At 36.6% G+C, this 16913-nt stretch overlaps 11 non-coding genes across 11 annotated transcripts; all 11 read right to left on the bottom strand.

The window, feature by feature from the left end:
* Positions 1–646: 646 nt before the first annotated feature.
* TRNAA-AGC (transfer RNA alanine (anticodon AGC)) lies at positions 647–719 on the bottom strand. The gene has a single exon. It is a non-coding gene; the product is annotated as a tRNA-Ala (tRNA).
* Positions 720–2090: 1371 nt separating this feature from the next.
* Positions 2091–2163, bottom strand: TRNAA-AGC (transfer RNA alanine (anticodon AGC)). Its single transcript has one exon. It is a non-coding gene; the product is annotated as a tRNA-Ala (tRNA).
* Positions 2164–3768: 1605 nt separating this feature from the next.
* On the bottom strand, positions 3769–3841 carry TRNAA-AGC (transfer RNA alanine (anticodon AGC)). The gene has a single exon. It is a non-coding gene; the product is annotated as a tRNA-Ala (tRNA).
* An 840-nt stretch (positions 3842–4681) lies between these two features.
* On the bottom strand, positions 4682–4754 carry TRNAA-AGC (transfer RNA alanine (anticodon AGC)). The gene has a single exon. It is a non-coding gene; the product is annotated as a tRNA-Ala (tRNA).
* A 2143-nt stretch (positions 4755–6897) lies between these two features.
* On the bottom strand, positions 6898–6970 carry TRNAA-AGC (transfer RNA alanine (anticodon AGC)). The gene has a single exon. It is a non-coding gene; the product is annotated as a tRNA-Ala (tRNA).
* Positions 6971–8574: 1604 nt separating this feature from the next.
* On the bottom strand, positions 8575–8647 carry TRNAA-AGC (transfer RNA alanine (anticodon AGC)). The gene has a single exon. It is a non-coding gene; the product is annotated as a tRNA-Ala (tRNA).
* An 834-nt stretch (positions 8648–9481) lies between these two features.
* On the bottom strand, positions 9482–9554 carry TRNAA-AGC (transfer RNA alanine (anticodon AGC)). The gene has a single exon. It is a non-coding gene; the product is annotated as a tRNA-Ala (tRNA).
* A 2914-nt stretch (positions 9555–12468) lies between these two features.
* TRNAA-AGC (transfer RNA alanine (anticodon AGC)) lies at positions 12469–12541 on the bottom strand. Its single transcript has one exon. It is a non-coding gene; the product is annotated as a tRNA-Ala (tRNA).
* Positions 12542–14145: 1604 nt separating this feature from the next.
* TRNAA-AGC (transfer RNA alanine (anticodon AGC)) lies at positions 14146–14218 on the bottom strand. The gene has a single exon. It is a non-coding gene; the product is annotated as a tRNA-Ala (tRNA).
* An 834-nt stretch (positions 14219–15052) lies between these two features.
* TRNAA-AGC (transfer RNA alanine (anticodon AGC)) lies at positions 15053–15125 on the bottom strand. Its single transcript has one exon. It is a non-coding gene; the product is annotated as a tRNA-Ala (tRNA).
* Positions 15126–16426: 1301 nt separating this feature from the next.
* TRNAA-AGC (transfer RNA alanine (anticodon AGC)) lies at positions 16427–16499 on the bottom strand. The gene has a single exon. It is a non-coding gene; the product is annotated as a tRNA-Ala (tRNA).
* Positions 16500–16913: the final 414 nt, after the last annotated feature.

Genomic DNA, 16913 nt, shown 5'->3' with positions numbered 1-16913 from the left:
ATTTTTTCTAAACAATTATTATCACAGTGACCGTAAACATACTGTCATAATATAACTTGTAATTCGAGGGTTTGAGTCTCAAAAACAACTAGTTGTTGAATTCGACTCACTGGAGAATCCGGGTATCGATCCCGGTACCTTTCACATGCTAAGCGAGCGCTCTACCACATGAGCTAATTCCCTGACGATATTCACGTTTGAGCCTCCTTAAGTGAGCCTCGATGTAACGAATTTATTTTTTCTAAACAATGATTATCACAGTGACCGTAAACATACTGATATAATACTACTTGTAATTCGAAGGTTTGAGTCTCAAATACAACTAGTTATTGTACACAACTCAATGGAGAATCCGAGTATCGATCCCGGTACCTCTCACATGCTAAGCGAGCGCTCTACCACATGAGCTAATTCCCCGACAATATTCATGTTTGAGCCTCCTTAAGTGAGCCTCGATGTAACGAATTTATAATCAGAAATATTCAGAATTTCAATCATATGCTCGTAAAGTCAAATTACTTAGCATTGAACAAATTATTTTTTCTAAACAATTATTATCATAGTGACCATAAAAATACTATCATAATATAACTTGTAATTCAAGGGTTTGAGTCACAAAAACAACAAGTTGTTGCATTCGACTCACTGGAGAATCCGGGTATCGATCCCGGTACCTCTCACATGCTAAGCGAGCGCTCTACCACATGAGCTAATTCCCCGACGATATTCATGTTTGAGCCTCCTTAAGTGAGTCTCGATGTAACTAATTTATAATCAGAAATATTCAGAATTTCAATCATATGCTCGTAAAGTGAAATTACTTAGAATTGAACAAATTATTTTTTTCTAAACAATTATTATCACAGTGACCGTAAACATACTGTCATAATATAATTTGTAATTCAAGGGTTTGAGTCACAAAAACAACAAGTTGTTGCATTCGACTCACTGGAGAATCCGGGTATCGATACCGGCACCTCTCACATGCTAAGCGAGCGCTCTACCACTTGAGCTAATTCCCCGACAATATTGACGTTTGAGCCTCCTTAAGTGAGTCTCGATGTATCTAATTTATAATCAAAAATATTCAGAATTCAATCATTTTGCTCGTAAAGTCAAATTACTTAGAATTGAACAAATCATTTTTTCTAAACAATGATTATCACAGTGACCGTAAACATACTGTCATAATATAACATGTAATTCGAGGGTTTGAGTCTCAAAAACAAGTAGTTATTGTACACAACTCAATGGAGAATCCGAGTATCGGTCCCGGTACCTCTCACATGCTAAGCGAGCGCTCTATCACTTGAGCCTATTCCCTGATGATATTCACGTTTCAGCCTCCTTAAGTGAGCCTCGATGTAACGAATTTATAATCAGAAATATTCAGAATTTCAATCATTTGCTCGTAAAGTAAAATTTCTTAGAATTGAACAAATCATTTTTTTCTAAACAATTATTATCACAGTGACCGTAAACATACTGTCATAATATAACTTGTAATTCAAGGGTTTGAGTCACAAAAACAACAAGTTGTTGCATTCGACTCACTGGAGAATCCGGGTATCGATCCCGGTACTTTTCACATGCTAAGCGAGCGCTCTACCACATGAGCTAATTCCCCGACGATATTCATGTTTGAGCCTCCTTAAGTGAGCCTCGATGTAACGAATTTATTTTTTCTAAACAATGATTATCACAGTGACCGTAAACATACTGATATAATACTCCTTGTAATTCGAAGGTTTGAGTCTCAAAAACAACTAGTTATTGTACACAACTCAATGGAGAATCCGAGTATCGATCCCGGTACCTCTCACATGCTAAGCGAGCGCTCTACCACATGAGCTAATTCCCCGACGATATTCATGTTTTAGCCTCCTTAAGTGAGCCTCGATGTAACGAATTTATAATCAGAAATATTCAGAATTTCAATGATATGCTCGTAAAGTAAAACTACTTAGAATTGAACAAATTATTTTTTCTAAACAATTATTATCATAGTGACCATAAAAATACTATCATAATATAACTTGTAATTCAAGGGTTTGAGTCACAAAAACAACAAGTTGTTGCATTCGACTCACTGGAGAATCCGGGTATCGATCCCGGTACCTCTCACATGCTAAGCGAGCGCTCTACCACATGAGCTAATTCCCCGACGATATTCATGTTTGAGCCTCCTTAAGTGAGTCTCGATGTAACTAATTTATAATCAGAAATATTCAGAATTTCAATCATATGCTCGTAAAGTGAAATTACTTAGAATTGAACAAATTATTTTTTTCTAAACAATTATTATCACAGTGACCGTAAACATACTGTCATAATATAATTTGTAATTCAAGGGTTTGAGTCACAAAAACAACAAGTTGTTGCATTCGACTCACTGGAGAATCCGGGTATCGATCCCGGTACCTCTCACATGCTAAGCGAGCGCCCTACCACATGAGCTAATTCCCCGACGATATTCATGTTTGAGCCTCCTTAAGTGAGTCTCGATGTAACTAATTTATAATCAGAAATATTCAGAATTTCAATCATATGCTCGTAAAGTGAAATTACTTAGAATTGAACAAATTATTTTTTTCTAAACAATTATTATCACAGTGACCGTAAACATACTGTCATAATATAACTTGTAATTCGAGGGTTTGAGTCTCAAAAACAACTAGTTGTTGAATTCGACTCACTGGAGAATCCGGGTATCGATCCCGGTACTTTTCACATGCTAAGCGAGCGCTCTACCACATGAGCTAATTCCCTGACGATATTCACGTTTGAGCCTCCTTAAGTGAGCCTCGATGTAACGAATTTATTTTTTCTAAACAATGATTATCACAGTGACCGTAAACATACTGATATAATACTACTTGTAATTCGAAGGTTTGAGTCTCAAAAACAACTAGTTATTGTACACAACTCAATGGAGAATCCGAGTATCGATCCCGGTACCTCTCACATGCTAAGCGAGCGCTCTACCACTTGAGCCTATTCCCTGATGATATTCACGTTTCAGCCTCCTTAAGTGAGCCTTGATGTAACAAATTTATAATCAGAAATATTCAGAATTTCAATCATTTGCTCGTAAAGTAAAATTTCTTAGAATTGAACAAATCATTTTTTTCTAAACAATTATTATCACAGTGACCGTAAACATACTGTCATAATATAACTTGTAATTCGAGGGTTTGAGTCTCAAAAACAACTAGTTGTTGAATTCGACTCACTGGAGAATCCGGGTATCGATCCCGGTACTTTTCACATGCTAAGCGAGCGCTCTACCACATGAGCTAATTCCCGGACGATATTCATGTTTGAGCCTCCTTAAGTGAGCCTCGATGTAACGAATTTATTTTTTCTAAACAATGATTATCACAGTGACCGTAAACATACTGATATAATACTACTTGTAATTCGAAGGTTTGAGTCTCAAAAACAACTAGTTATTGTACACAACTCATGGAGAATCCGAGTATCGATCCCGGTACCTCTCACATGCTAAGCGAGCGCTCTACCACATGAGCTAATTCCCCGACGATATTCATGTTTGAGCCTCCTTAAGTGAGCCTCGATGTAACGAATTTATAATCAGAAATATTCAGAATTTCAATCATATGCTCGTAAAGTCAAATTACTTAGAATTGAACAAATTATTTTTTCTAAACAATTATTATCACAGTGACCATAAACACACTGTCATAATATAACTTGTAATTCGAGGGTTTGAGTCTCAAAAACAACTAGTTGTTGAATTCGACTCACTGGAGAATCCGGGTATCGATCCCGGTACCTCTCACATGCTAAGCGAGCGCTCTACCACATGAGCTAATTCCCCGACGATATTCATGTTTGAGCCTCCTTAAGTGAGCCTCGATGTAACGAATTTATAATCAGAAATATTCAGAATTTCAATGATATGCTCGTAAAGTAAAATTACTTAGAATTGAACAAATTATTTTTTTCTAAACAATTATTATCACAGTGACCGTAAACATACTGTCATAATTTAATTTGTAATTCAAGGGTTTGAGTCACAAAACAACAAGTTGTTGCATTCGACTCACTGGAGAATCCGGGTATCGGTATCGATACCGGTACCTCTCACATGCTAAGCGAGCGCTCTACCACTTGAGCTAATTCCCCGACAATATTGACGTTTGAGCCTCCTTAAGTGAGTCTCGATGTATCTAATTTATAATCAGAAATATTCAGAATTCAATCATTTTGCTCGTAAAGTCAAATTACTTAGAATTGAACAAATCATTTTTTCTAAACAATGATTATCACAGTGATCGTAAACATACTGTCATAATATAACTTGTAATTCGAGGGTTTGAGTCTCAAAAACAAGTAGTTATTGTACACAACTCAATGGAGAATCCGAGTATCGATCCCGGTACCTCTCACATGCTAAGCGAGCGCTCTACCACTTGAGCCTATTCCCTGATGATATTCACGTTTCAGCCTCCTTAAGTGAGCCTCGATGTAACGAATTTATAATCAGAAATATTCAGAATTTCAATCATTTGCTCGTAAAGTAAAATTTCTTAGAATTGAACAAATCATTTTTTTCTAAACAATTATTATCACAGTGACCGTAAACACACTGTCATAATATAACTTGTAATTCGAGGGTTTGAGTCTCAAAAACAACTAGTTGTTGAATTCGACTCACTGGAGAATCCGGGTATCGATCCCGGTACCTCTCACATGCTAAGCGAGCGCTCTACCACATGAGCTAATTCCCCGACGATATTCATGTTTGAGCCTCCTTAAGTGAGTCTCGATGTAACTAATTTATAATCAGAAATATTCAGAATTTCAATCATATGCTCGTAAAGTGAAATTACTTAGAATTGAACAAATTATTTTTTTCTAAACAATTATTATCACAGTGACCGTAAACATACTGTCATAATATAATTTGTAATTCAAGGGTTTGAGTCACAAAAACAACAAGTTGTTGCATTCGACTCACTGGAGAATCCGGGTATCGATCCCGGTACCTCTCACATGCTAAGCGAGCGCCCTACCACATGAGCTAATTCCCCGACGATATTCATGTTTGAGCCTCCTTAAGTGAGTCTCGATGTAACTAATTTATAATCAGAAATATTCAGAATTTCAATCATATGCTCGTAAAGTGAAATTACTTAGAATTGAACAAATTATTTTTTTCTAAACAATTATTATCACAGTGACCGTAAACATACTGTCATAATATAACTTGTAATTCGAGGGTTTGAGTCTCAAAGACAACTAGTTGTTGAATTCGACTCACTGGAGAATCCGGGTATCGATCCCGGTACTTTTCACATGCTAAGCGAGCGCTCTACCACATGAGCTAATTCCCCGACGATATTCACGTTTGAGCCTCCTTAAGTGAGCCTCGATGTAACGAATTTATTTTTTCTAAACAATGATTATCACAGTGACCGTAAACATACTGATATAATACTACTTGTAATTCGAAGGTTTGAGTCTCAAAAACAACTAGTTATTGTACACAACTCAATGGAGAATCCGAGTATCGATCCCGGTACCTCTCACATGCTAAGCGAGCGCTCTACCACTTGAGCCTATTCCCTGATGATATTCACGTTTTAGCCTCCTTAAGTGAGCCTTGATGTAACAAATTTATAATCAGAAATATTCAGAATTTCAATCATTTGCTCGTAAAGTAAAATTTCTTAGAATTGAACAAATCATTTTTTTCTAAACAATTATTATCACAGTGACCGTAAACATACTGTCATAATATAACTTGTAATTCGAGGGTTTGAGTCTCAAAAACAACTAGTTGTTGAATTCGACTCACTGGAGAATCCGGGTATCGATCCCGGTACTTTTCACATGCTAAGCGAGCGCTCTACCACATGAGCTAATTCCCCGACGATATTCACGTTTGAGCCTCCTTAAGTGAGCCTCGATGTAACGAATTTATTTTTTCTAAACAATGATTATCACAGTGACCGTAAACATACTGATATAATACTACTTGTAATTCGAAGGTTTGAGTCTCAAAAACAACTAGTTATTGTACACAACTCAATGGAGAATCCGAGTATCGATCCCGGTACCTCTCACATGCTAAGCGAGCGCTCTACCACTTGAGCCTATTCCCTGATGATATTCACGTTTCAGCCTCCTTAAGTGAGCCTTGATGTAACAAATTTATAATCAGAAATATTCAGAATTTCAATCATTTGCTCGTAAAGTAAAATTTCTTAGAATTGAACAAATCATTTTTTTCTAAACAATTATTATCACAGTGACCGTAAACATACTGTCATAATATAACTTGTAATTCAAGGGTTTGAGTCACAAAAACAACAAGTTGTTGCATTCGACTCACTGGAGAATCCGGGTATCGATCCCGGTACTTTTCACATGCTAAGCGAGCGCTCTACCACATGAGCTAATTCCCCGACGATATTCATGTTTGAGCCTCCTTAAGTGAGCCTCGATGTAACGAATTTATTTTTTCTAAACAATGATTATCACAGTGACCGTAAACATACTGATATAATACTCCTTGTAATTCGAAGGTTTGAGTCTCAAAAACAACTAGTTATTGTACACAACTCAATGGAGAATCCGAGTATCGATCCCGGTACCTCTCACATGCTAAGCGAGCGCTCTACCACATGAGCTAATTCCCCGACGATATTCATGTTTTAGCCTCCTTAAGTGAGCCTCGATGTAACGAATTTATAATCAGAAATATTCAGAATTTCAATGATATGCTCGTAAAGTAAAATTACTTAGAATTGAACAAATTATTTTTTCTAAACAATTATTATCATAGTGACCATAAAAATACTATCATAATATAACTTGTAATTCAAGGGTTTGAGTCACAAAAACAACAAGTTGTTGCATTCGACTCACTGGAGAATCCGGGTATCGATCCCGGTACCTCTCACATGCTAAGCGAGCGCTCTACCACATGAGCTAATTCCCCGACGATATTCATGTTTGAGCCTCCTTAAGTGAGTCTCGATGTAACTAATTTATAATCAGAAATATTCAGAATTTCAATCATATGCTCGTAAAGTGAAATTACTTAGAATTGAACAAATTATTTTTTTCTAAACAATTATTATCACAGTGACCGTAAACATACTGTCATAATATAATTTGTAATTCAAGGGTTTGAGTCACAAAAACAACAAGTTGTTGCATTCGACTCACTGGAGAATCCGGGTATCGATCCCGGTACCTCTCACATGCTAAGCGAGCGCCCTACCACATGAGCTAATTCCCCGACGATATTCATGTTTGAGCCTCCTTAAGTGAGTCTCGATGTAACTAATTTATAATCAGAAATATTCAGAATTTCAATCATATGCTCGTAAAGTGAAATTACTTAGAATTGTACAAATTATTTTTTCTAAACAATTATTATCACAGTGACCGTAAACATACTGTCATAATATAACTTGTAATTCGAGGGTTTGAGTCTCAAAAACAACTAGTTGTTGAATTCGACTCACTGGAGAATCCGGGTATCGATCCCGGTACTTTTCACATGCTAAGCGAGCGCTCTACCACATGAGCTAATTCCCTGACGATATTCACGTTTGAGCCTCCTTAAGTGAGCCTCGATGTAACGAATTTATTTTTTCTAAACAATGATTATCACAGTGACCGTAAACATACTGATATAATACTACTTGTAATTCGAAGGTTTGAGTCTCAAAAACAACTAGTTATTGTACACAACTCAATGGAGAATCCGAGTATCGATCCCGGTACCTCTCACATGCTAAGCGAGCGCTCTACCACTTGAGCCTATTCCCTGATGATATTCACGTTTCAGCCTCCTTAAGTGAGCCTTGATGTAACAAATTTATAATCAGAAATATTCAGAATTTCAATCATTTGCTCGTAAAGTAAAATTTCTTAGAATTGAACAAATCATTTTTTTCTAAACAATTATTATCACAGTGACCGTAAACATACTGTCATAATATAACTTGTAATTCGAGGGTTTGAGTCTCAAAAACAACTAGTTGTTGAATTCGACTCACTGGAGAATCCGGGTATCGATCCCGGTACTTTTCACATGCTAAGCGAGCGCTCTACCACATGAGCTAATTCCCCGACGATATTCATGTTTGAGCCTCCTTAAGTGAGCCTCGATGTAACGAATTTATTTTTTCTAAACAATGATTATCACAGTGACCGTAAACATACTGATATAATACTACTTGTAATTCGAAGGTTTGAGTCTCAAAAACAACTAGTTATTGTACACAACTCATGGAGAATCCGAGTATCGATCCCGGTACCTCTCACATGCTAAGCGAGCGCTCTACCACATGAGCTAATTCCCCGACGATATTCATGTTTGAGCCTCCTTAAGTGAGCCTCGATGTAACGAATTTATAATCAGAAATATTCAGAATTTCAATCATATGCTCGTAAAGTCAAATTACTTAGAATTGAACAAATTATTTTTTCTAAACAATTATTATCACAGTGACCATAAACACACTGTCATAATATAACTTGTAATTCGAGGGTTTGAGTCTCAAAAACAACTAGTTGTTGAATTCGACTCACTGGAGAATCCGGGTATCGATCCCGGTACCTCTCACATGCTAAGCGAGCGCTCTACCACATGAGCTAATTCCCCGACGATATTCATGTTTGAGCCTCCTTAAGTGAGCCTCGATGTAACGAATTTATAATCAGAAATATTCAGAATTTCAATGATATGCTCGTAAAGTAAAATTACTTAGAATTGAACAAATTATTTTTTTCTAAACAATTATTATCACAGTGACCGTAAACATACTGTCATAATTTAATTTGTAATTCAAGGGTTTGAGTCATAAAACAACAAGTTGTTGCATTCGACTCACTGGAGAATCCGGGTATCGATACCGGTACCTCTCACATGCTAAGCGAGCGCTCTACCACTTGAGCTAATTCCCCGACAATATTGACGTTTGAGCCTCCTTAAGTGAGTCTCGATGTATCTAATTTATAATCAGAAATATTCAGAATTCAATCATTTTGCTCGTAAAGTCAAATTACTTAGAATTGAACAAATCATTTTTTCTAAACAATGATTATCACAGTGATCGTAAACATACTGTCATAATATAACTTGTAATTCGAGGGTTTGAGTCTCAAAAACAAGTAGTTATTGTACACAACTCAATGGAGAATCCGAGTATCGATCCCGGTACCTCTCACATGCTAAGCGAGCGCTCTACCACTTGAGCCTATTCCCTGATGATATTCACGTTTCAGCCTCCTTAAGTGAGCCTCGATGTAACGAATTTATAATCAGAAATATTCAGAATTTCAATCATTTGCTCGTAAAGTAAAATTTCTTAGAATTGAACAAATCATTTTTTTCTAAACAATTATTATCACAGTGACCGTAAACACACTGTCATAATATAACTTGTAATTCGAGGGTTTGAGTCTCAAAAACAACTAGTTGTTGAATTCGACTCACTGGAGAATCCGGGTATCGATCCCGGTACCTCTCACATGCTAAGCGAGCGCTCTACCACATGAGCTAATTCCCCGACGATATTCATGTTTGAGCCTCCTTAAGTGAGTCTCGATGTAACTAATTTATAATCAGAAATATTCAGAATTTCAATCATATGCTCGTAAAGTAAAATTTCTTAGAATTGAACAAATCATTTTTTTCTAAACAATTATTATCACAGTGACCGTAAACATACTGTCATAATATAACTTGTAATTCGAGGGTTTGAGTCTCAAAAACAACTAGTTGTTGAATTCGACTCACTGGAGAATCCGGGTATCGATCCCGGTACTTTTCACATGCTAAGCGAGCGCTCTACCACATGAGCTAATTCCCCGACGATATTCATGTTTGAGCCTCCTTAAGTGAGCCTCGATGTAACGAATTTATTTTTTCTAAACAATGATTATCACAGTGACCGTAAACATACTGATATAATACAACTTGTAATTCGAAGGATTGAGTCTCAAAAAGAACTAGTTATTGTACACAACTCATGGAGAATCCGAGTATCGATCCCGGTACCTCTCACATGCTAAGCGAGCGCTCTACCACATGAGCTAATTCCCCGACGATATTCATGTTTGAGCCTCCTTAAGTGAGCCTCGATGTAACGAATTTATAATCAGAAATATTCAGAATTTCAATCATATGCTCGTAAAGTCAAATTACTTAGAATTGAACAAATTATTTTTTCTAAACAATTATTATCATAGTGACCATAAAAATACTATCATAATATAACTTGTAATTCAAGGGTTTGAGTCACAAAAACAACAAGTTGTTGCATTCGACTCACTGGAGAATCCGGGTATCGATCCGGGTACCTCTCACATGCTAAGCGAGCGCTCTACCACATGAGCTAATTCCCTGACGATATTCACGTTTGAGCCTCCTTAAGTGAGCCTCGATGTAACGAATTTATTTTTTCTAAATAATGATTATCACAGTGACCGTAAATATACTGATATAATACTACTTGTAATTCGAAGGTTTGAGTCTCAAAAACAACTAGTTATTGTGCACAACTCAATGGAGAATCCGGGTATCGATCCCGGTATATCTCACATGCTAAGCGAGCTAATGCTACCACTTGAGCTAATTCCCCCGACGATATTCACGTTTGAGCCTCCTTAAGTGAGTCTCGATGTAAGTAATTTATAATCAGAAATATTCAGAATTTCAATCATATGCTCGTAAAGTAAAATTACTTAGAATTGAACAAATCATTTTTTCCAAACAATTATTATCACAGTGACCGTAAACATACTGTCATAATATAACTTGTAATTCGAGGGTTTGAGTCTCAAAGACAACTAGTTGTTGAATTCGACTCACTGGAGAATCCGGGTATCGATCCCGGTACTTTTCACATGCTAAGCGAGCGCTCTACCACATGAGCTAATTCCCCGACGATATTCACGTTTGAGCCTCCTTAAGTGAGCCTCGATGTAACGAATTTATTTTTTCTAAACAATGATTATCACAGTGACCGTAAACATACTGATATAATACTACTTGTAATTCGAAGGTTTGAGTCTCAAAAACAACTAGTTATTGTACACAACTCAATGGAGAATCCGAGTATCGATCCCGGTACCTCTCACATGCTAAGCGAGCGCTCTACCACTTGAGCCTATTCCCTGATGATATTCACGTTTCAGCCTCCTTAAGTGAGCCTTGATGTAACAAATTTATAATCAGAAATATTCAGAATTTCAATCATTTGCTCGTAAAGTAAAATTTCTTAGAATTGAACAAATCATTTTTTTCTAAACAATTATTATCACAGTGACCGTAAACATACTGTCATAATATAACTTGTAATTCGAGGGTTTGAGTCTCAAAAACAACTAGTTGTTGAATTCGACTCACTGGAGAATCCGGGTATCGATCCCGGTACTTTTCACATGCTAAGCGAGCGCTCTACCACATGAGCTAATTCCCCGACGATATTCACGTTTGAGCCTCCTTAAGTGAGCCTCGATGTAACGAATTTATTTTTTCTAAACAATGATTATCACAGTGACCGTAAACATACTGATATAATACTACTTGTAATTCGAAGGTTTGAGTCTCAAAAACAACTAGTTATTGTACACAACTCAATGGAGAATCCGAGTATCGATCCCGGTACCTCTCACATGCTAAGCGAGCGCTCTACCACTTGAGCCTATTCCCTGATGATATTCACGTTTCAGCCTCCTTAAGTGAGCCTTGATGTAACAAATTTATAATCAGAAATATTCAGAATTTCAATCATTTGCTCGTAAAGTAAAATTTCTTAGAATTGAACAAATCATTTTTTTCTAAACAATTATTATCACAGTGACCGTAAACATACTGTCATAATATAACTTGTAATTCAAGGGTTTGAGTCACAAAAACAACAAGTTGTTGCATTCGACTCACTGGAGAATCCGGGTATCGATCCCGGTACTTTTCACATGCTAAGCGAGCGCTCTACCACATGAGCTAATTCCCCGACGATATTCATGTTTGAGCCTCCTTAAGTGAGCCTCGATGTAACGAATTTATTTTTTCTAAACAATGATTATCACAGTGACCGTAAACATACTGATATAATACTCCTTGTAATTCGAAGGTTTGAGTCTCAAAAACAACTAGTTATTGTACACAACTCAATGGAGAATCCGAGTATCGATCCCGGTACCTCTCACATGCTAAGCGAGCGCTCTACCACATGAGCTAATTCCCCGACGATATTCATGTTTTAGCCTCCTTAAGTGAGCCTCGATGTAACGAATTTATAATCAGAAATATTCAGAATTTCAATGATATGCTCGTAAAGTAAAATTACTTAGAATTGAACAAATTATTTTTTCTAAACAATTATTATCATAGTGACCATAAAAATACTATCATAATATAACTTGTAATTCAAGGGTTTGAGTCACAAAAACAACAAGTTGTTGCATTCGACTCACTGGAGAATCCGGGTATCGATCCCGGTACCTCTCACATGCTAAGCGAGCGCTCTACCACATGAGCTAATTCCCCGACGATATTCATGTTTGAGCCTCCTTAAGTGAGTCTCGATGTAACTAATTTATAATCAGAAATATTCAGAATTTCAATCATATGCTCGTAAAGTGAAATTACTTAGAATTGAACAAATTATTTTTTTCTAAACAATTATTATCACAGTGACCGTAAACATACTGTCATAATATAATTTGTAATTCAAGGGTTTGAGTCACAAAAACAACAAGTTGTTGCATTCGACTCACTGGAGAATCCGGGTATCGATCCCGGTACCTCTCACATGCTAAGCGAGCGCCCTACCACATGAGCTAATTCCCCGACGATATTCATGTTTGAGCCTCCTTAAGTGAGTCTCGATGTAACTAATTTATAATCAGAAATATTCAGAATTTCAATCATATGCTCGTAAAGTGAAATTACTTAGAATTGTACAAATTATTTTTTCTAAACAATTATTATCACAGTGACCGTAAACATACTGTCATAATATAACTTGTAATTCGAGGGTTTGAGTCTCAAAAACAACTAGTTGTTGAATTCGACTCACTGGAGAATCCGGGTATCGATCCCGGTACTTTTCACATGCTAAGCGAGCGCTCTACCACATGAGCTAATTCCCTGACGATATTCACGTTTGAGCCTCCTTAAGTGAGCCTCGATGTAACGAATTTATTTTTTCTAAACAATGATTATCACAGTGACCGTAAACATACTGATATAATACTACTTGTAATTCGAAGGTTTGAGTCTCAAAAACAACTAGTTATTGTACACAACTCAATGGAGAATCCGAGTATCGATCCCGGTACCTCTCACATGCTAAGCGAGCGCTCTACCACTTGAGCCTATTCCCTGATGATATTCACGTTTCAGCCTCCTTAAGTGAGCCTTGATGTAACAAATTTATAATCAGAAATATTCAGAATTTCAATCATTTGCTCGTAAAGTAAAATTTCTTAGAATTGAACAAATCATTTTTTTCTAAACAATTATTATCACAGTGACCGTAAACATACTGTCATAATATAACTTGTAATTCGAGGGTTTGAGTCTCAAAAACAACTAGTTGTTGAATTCGACTCACTGGAGAATCCGGGTATCGATCCCGGTACTTTTCACATGCTAAGCGAGCGCTCTACCACATGAGCTAATTCCCCGACGATATTCATGTTTGAGCCTCCTTAAGTGAGCCTCGATGTAACGAATTTATTTTTTCTAAACAATGATTATCACAGTGACCGTAAACATACTGATATAATACTACTTGTAATTCGAAGGTTTGAGTCTCAAAAACAACTAGTTATTGTACACAACTCATGGAGAATCCGAGTATCGATCCCGGTACCTCTCACATGCTAAGCGAGCGCTCTACCACATGAGCTAATTCCCCGACGATATTCATGTTTGAGCCTCCTTAAGTGAGCCTCGATGTAACGAATTTATAATCAGAAATATTCAGAATTTCAATCATATGCTCGTAAAGTCAAATTACTTAGAATTGAACAAATTATTTTTTCTAAACAATTATTATCACAGTGACCATAAACACACTGTCATAATATAACTTGTAATTCGAGGGTTTGAGTCTCAAAAACAACTAGTTGTTGAATTCGACTCACTGGAGAATCCGGGTATCGATCCCGGTACCTCTCACATGCTAAGCGAGCGCTCTACCACATGAGCTAATTCCCCGACGATATTCATGTTTGAGCCTCCTTAAGTGAGCCTCGATGTAACGAATTTATAATCAGAAATATTCAGAATTTCAATGATATGCTCGTAAAGTAAAATTACTTAGAATTGAACAAATTATTTTTTTCTAAACAATTATTATCACAGTGACCGTAAACATACTGTCATAATTTAATTTGTAATTCAAGGGTTTGAGTCATAAAACAACAAGTTGTTGCATTCGACTCACTGGAGAATCCGGGTATCGATACCGGTACCTCTCACATGCTAAGCGAGCGCTCTACCACTTGAGCTAATTCCCCGACAATATTGACGTTTGAGCCTCCTTAAGTGAGTCTCGATGTATCTAATTTATAATCAGAAATATTCAGAATTCAATCATTTTGCTCGTAAAGTCAAATTACTTAGAATTGAACAAATCATTTTTTCTAAACAATGATTATCACAGTGATCGTAAACATACTGTCATAATATAACTTGTAATTCGAGGGTTTGAGTCTCAAAAACAAGTAGTTATTGTACACAACTCAATGGAGAATCCGAGTATCGATCCCGGTACCTCTCACATGCTAAGCGAGCGCTCTACCACTTGAGCCTATTCCCTGATGATATTCACGTTTCAGCCTCCTTAAGTGAGCCTCGATGTAACGAATTTATAATCAGAAATATTCAGAATTTCAATCATTTGCTCGTAAAGTAAAATTTCTTAGAATTGAACAAATCATTTTTTTCTAAACAATTATTATCACAGTGACCGTAAACACACTGTCATAATATAACTTGTAATTCGAGGGTTTGAGTCTCAAAAACAACTAGTTGTTGAATTCGACTCACTGGAGAATCCGGGTATCGATCCCGGTACCTCTCACATGCTAAGCGAGCGCTCTACCACATGAGCTAATTCCCCGACGATATTCATGTTTGAGCCTCCTTAAGTGAGTCTCGATGTAACTAATTTATAATCAGAAATATTCAGAATTTCAATCATATGCTCGTAAAGTAAAATTTCTTAGAATTGAACAAATCATTTTTTTCTAAACAATTATTATCACAGTGACCGTAAACATACTGTCATAATATAACTTGTAATTCGAGGGTTTGAGTCTCAAAAACAACTAGTTGTTGAATTCGACTCACTGGAGAATCCGGGTATCGATCCCGGTACTTTTCACATGCTAAGCGAGCGCTCTACCACATGAGCTAATTCCCCGACGATATTCATGTTTGAGCCTCCTTAAGTGAGCCTCGATGTAACGAATTTATTTTTTCTAAACAATGATTATCACAGTGACCGTAAACATACTGATATAATACTACTTGTAATTCGAAGGATTGAGTCTCAAAAACAACTAGTTATTGTACACAACTCATGGAGAATCCGAGTATCGATCCCGGTACCTCTCACATGCTAAGCGAGCGCTCTACCACATGAGCTAATTCCCCGACGATATTCATGTTTGAGCCTCCTTAAGTGAGCCTCGATGTAACGAATTTATAATCAGAAATATTCAGAATTTCAATCATATGCTCGTAAAGTCAAATTACTTAGAATTGAACAAATTATTTTTTCTAAACAATTATTATCATAGTGACCATAAAAATACTATCATAATATAACTTGTAATTCAAGGGTTTGAGTCACAAAAACAACAAGTTGTTGCATTCGACTCACTGGAGAATCCGGGTATCGATCCCGGTACCTCTCACATGCTAAGCGAGCGCTCTACCACATGAGCTAATTCCCTGACGATATTCACGTTTGAGCCTCCTTAAGTGAGCCTCGATGTAACGAATTTATTTTTTCTAAACAATGATTATCACAGTGACCGTAAATATACTGATATAATACTACTTGTAATTCGAAGGTTTGAGTCTCAAAAACAACTAGTTATTGTACACAACTCAATGGAGAATCCGAGTATCGATCCCGGTACCTCTCACATGCTAAGTGAGCGCTCTACCACTTGAGCCTATTCCCTGATGATATTCACGTTTCAGCCTCCTTAAGTGAGCCTCGATGTAACGAATTTATAATCAGAAATATTCAGAAATTCAATCATATGCTCGTAAAGTCAAATTACTTAGAATTGAACAAATTATTTTTTCTAAACAATTATTATCACAGTGACCATAAACACACTGTCATAATATAACTTGTAATTCGAGGGTTTGAGTCTCAAAAACAACTAGTTGTTGAATTCGACTCACTGGAGAATCCGGGTATCGATCCCGGTACCTCTCACATGCTAAGCGAGCGCTCTACCACTTGAGCTAATTCCCCGACGATATTGGCGTTTGAGCCTCCTTAAGTGAGTCTCGATGTATCTAATTTATAATCACAAATATTCAGAAATGCAATCATATGCTCGTAAAGTCAAATTACTTAGAATTGAACAAATTATTTTTTCTAAACAATTATTATCACAGTGACCGTAAACATACTGATATAATACTCCTTGTAATTCGAAGGTTTGAGTCTCAAAAACAACGAGTTGTTGCATTCGACTCACTAGAGAATCTGGGTATCGATCCAGGTACCTCTCACATGCTAAGCGAGCGCTTTACCACTTGAGCTAATTCCCCGACGATTTTCATGTTTGAGCCTCCTTAAGTGAGTCTCGATGTAACTAATTTATAATAAGAAATATTCAGAATTTCAATCATTTGCTCGTAAAGTAAAATTACTTAGAATTGA

The sequence above is a fragment of the Saccoglossus kowalevskii genome, chromosome 7 (genome assembly GCF_978046115.1).
Source record: "Saccoglossus kowalevskii chromosome 7, keSacKowa6.1, whole genome shotgun sequence".
In the NCBI taxonomy this organism is placed as follows: domain Eukaryota; kingdom Metazoa; phylum Hemichordata; class Enteropneusta; family Harrimaniidae; genus Saccoglossus; species Saccoglossus kowalevskii.
Note: the sequence above shows the minus strand (reverse complement) of the source record. Positions and strands in the feature narration are given on the sequence as shown.